Source organism: Gekko japonicus, unplaced genomic scaffold, assembly GCF_001447785.1.
Source record: "Gekko japonicus isolate JY-2015 unplaced genomic scaffold, Gekko_japonicus_V1.1 scaffold4572, whole genome shotgun sequence".
NCBI lineage: Eukaryota > Metazoa > Chordata > Lepidosauria > Squamata > Gekkonidae > Gekko > Gekko japonicus.
In genome coordinates, this window is record NW_015165974.1 from 11,104 (window position 1) to 14,781 (window position 3,678).

Consider the following 3,678-nt stretch of genomic DNA (forward strand, 5'->3'; position numbering starts at 1 on the left):
TCCTTCCAGAGCTAAGACAAAAATGTGTGAGCTGGAGGCTAAAAGAATGTGAGCTAGCTCACACTAACTCAGCTTAGAGGGAACACTGCCTATGAGGTACCGTAAGTGGGGCTGAGAGAGCTCTTTCGAGGACTGCTCTTGAGAGAACAGCTCTGAGAGAACTTGTGACTGACCCAAGGTCACCCCAGCAGCTGCATGTGGAGGAGTGGGGGAACCAAACCCAGTTCTCCCAGATTAGAGTCCGCATTCCGAACCATTGGCTACACAGTGTTTGAAATCTGCTCCAAAGCACTAAAAGAATAAAAGACGGCGAGCGAGCGCAAGGAACCACAAGCACGTGGACCGCTGAACAACTGCAGCGTCGCCTATCTCCTCCATCTACCCTGAACGCCAGAGAATCTCACGGTCATCTACAAGAAAAACAAGCAGAACTCCGGCGGAATCCTGGCTACATGCATCGGCCAGATGGCACCCGGGCCAACTTCTGCGGTTCAGATCCAAAAATCCTGGCTCGGGAACCCCCGAGACGGGAAATGTCATCCCCAGCCCCCAAGCCCTGCGCCAGCCTAGGACCGAGCACACAAGACATCTGGCCCACACAGCCGCAACAGAGAAGATGATTTTTAGGGAATTCACATCAATGAACTACACTGAATCGGAGCCAACTGCAAGCTGCCAACTTCAGGCTGGCTCGCGACAGCAGCTGGCTTCCCTCTGGACAGACACCATTAGACAACAAGACTGACTCAGCCCCAAGAAGCCTGCCCAAAAGAGAACATCAGAGAAGCCAGTGTTGGATCAGGCCAATGGCCCCTCCAGTCCAACACTCTGTGTCACACAGTGGCCAAAAACGCCAGGTGCCATCAGGAGGTCCAGCAGTGGGGCCGGGACACTAGAAGCCCTCCCACTGCTGCCCCCCCAAGCACCAAGGATACAGAGCATCACTTGCCCCAGCCTGAGAGTTCCTAGCCAGACCTTGTGGCCCATAGCCACCGATGGATTTCTGCTCCATATAAAAACATAAGAGAAGCCAAGGTTTCTTAGAGAGCTTGTGACTGACCCAGGGTCATCCAGCAGCTGCAAGTGGAGGAGTGGAGAATCAAACCCAGTTCTCCCAGTCCGCGCACTTAACGACTACACCAAACTGGCTCTGTATGGCCCCTTCCAATTCTATGATTCTAGGATTCTAAAGCTTCTAATTGTGGTGCTCATCAATTCTGCAAGAGCCAAGATATACCTCCACAGTACAGTACAGTGATGCTCACAAATCGCGTGGGGATCTTTTGAGCCAATGTCTTCAGGGAGGGGCTGTGGGTCAGAGGTACTGCCTCTGCCTGGCATGCAGAAGGTCTCAGGTTCAATCTCCGGCATCTCCAGTCAAAAGGACCAGGCAGGAGGTGATGTAAAATACCCCTGCCTGAGACCCTGGAGAGCTGTAAAGAGGGGCTGTGGCTCAGTGGAAGAGCCTCTGCCTGGCATGCAGAAGGTCCCAGGTTCAATCCCTGGCATCTCCAGTCAAAATGACCAGGCAGGAGGTGATGGGAAAGACCTCCACCTGAGACCCTGGAGAGCTGTAAAGAGGGGCTGTGGCTCAGTGGAAGAGCCTCTGCCTGGCACGCAGAAGGTCCCAGGCATCAGCCATCCAGGTACTTTGGGAAGCTCCCACGCAATGCAGAGGGGCTGTGCAGAGGGGCTGTGGCTCAGTGGAAGAGCCTCTGCCTGGCACGCAGAAGGTCCCAGGCATCAGCCATCCAGGTACTTTGGGAAGCTCCCACGCAATGCACCATCCCAGTCCCATAAAACACGGTTCCTGCCCAAAGCTGCCTCTAAGCTGTGGAGCCTTGTGAGCAAAAATTCTGCTTTGTGAGCTCCTGGCATTAAAGTTGTGAGCGAGCGGTTTGGCTGCCGCATAAATTAGTTTGCTCTAAATTAGTTTGCCAGTTTGGTGTCGTGGTTAAGTGCGCGGACTCTAATCTGGGAGCACCGGGTTTGATTCTCCACTCCTCCACCTGCACCTGGCTGGATGACCTTGGGTCAGTCACAAGCTCTCTCAGAAACCTCGGCTTCTCTTATGTTCTTATATGGAGCAGAAATCCATCGGTGGCTATGAGCCACAAGGTCTAGATAGGAACTCTCAGGCTGGGGCAAGTGATGCTCTGTATTCTTGGTGCTTGGGGGAGGGGCAAAAGTGGGAGGGCTCCTAGTGTCCTGGCCCCACTACTGGACCTACTAATGGCCCCTGGTATTCTTGGCCACTGTGTGGCCGTAGTTCTGATAGAGCTGTTCTCTCAAGGGCAGTCCTCGAAAGAGCTCTCTCAGCCCCGCCGACCTCTCAGGGTGCCTGTTCTGGGGAGGGGAAGGGAAAGGAGTCTGTAAGCCACTCTGAGACTCCTTTGGGTAGTGAAAGGCGGGGTATGAATCTCTTCTACTTCTTCTCTGGAGCTGTCCTCCCTGAGCTAAGACAAAAATGTGCGAGCCGGAGGCTAAAAAACTGTCAGCTAGCTCACACTAATTCAGCTTAGAGGGAACGCTGAAGCAGCTTTTTAAATTCTCTCTCCTGAGTCCCGACCTCTCTGTTTAGGCAGGAACAAAGGTGGCGGAGATCTTGGCCGCCCTGCATACGGCATGACGAAACTCATCCTCGGGAAGGGGGGGGGAGAAAGGGACCCGTGCCAAACTGTGCTCTCCGCCACTTGTGCGTTTTCAGGCAAACATCCGCCCACGCACCCTGGTAAGAGTGATCAGCCGTGTCCCGCGCCTGCGCCGCTCCTTAGGAGCCGCTGAGCTCCAGGGATGCTAGCGATGGTCCTCGTCCTCAAAGGAAAAAATAAACGCAAGCAAAGCAACCCAACGGGGTTCCCCAGGTCTGGGGTCTGCGAGACTTCACACCGGCCTGCCTGTGGAATGAACAAGCAAGGCTGCCTCCCCCGGGACAGGGTCGGAAAGGGAAAATCCGTGGCCACAGAAACCCCCCAGACCCCTGCCCAAACCAACAGGATACTGTCTGCCAGTGTTCCCTCTGAGCTGAGTTAGTGTGAGCTAGCCCACCGTTTTTTCGCCTCCGGCTCACGCATTTTTGCCTTGGCTCAGGAAGGAGGGCTCCAGAGCTAACTAATTTAGGCAGCAGCCAAACCGCTCGCTCACAACTTTAAGGCCGGTAGCTCACCAAGTAGAATCTTTGCTCACAAGGTAAAGGTAAAGGTTCCCTTGCTCGAAAGCCAGTCGAATCCGACTCTAGGGTTGCGGTGCTCATCTCCGTTTCAAAGCCGAAGAGCCAGCGCTGTCCGAAGACGTTTCTGGAACTAGAGACGGGAGCTCACTCCGTCATGCGGCACACTCGGGTCTCAAACTGCTGAACTACCAACCTTCCACAGCCTGCAGTTCAGTGTCTTAACCACTTGAGCCACCGAACTCACAAGACTCCACAGCTTAGAGGGAGCATTGCAGTTTACTTGAGCGCTCTCTCTCTCTCTCTCTCACTAACTCTCCACTCCACTCTCTTGGCTAGCTTTCACCTACAGGTGCCACTGAGAAGCAACCCGTCCCCCACAAAGAGGAACTGAACCCCCCTCCCTCCTTCCCACGCTTCCTGCCCTTTTTGCAACCGGCGATTGTTCAGAGCCAATTTGGAGGAGCTGCGTGTGCATAACAACCGGAGCGTTTCCGCGAAATATGATC

General features: G+C 54.4%; 1 non-coding gene across 1 annotated transcript; it reads left to right on the forward strand.

The window, feature by feature from the left end:
- Positions 1–1,442: 1,442 nt before the first annotated feature.
- Positions 1,443–1,514, forward strand: TRNAA-GGC. The gene has a single exon. It is a non-coding gene; the product is annotated as a tRNA-Ala (tRNA).
- Positions 1,515–3,678: the final 2,164 nt, after the last annotated feature.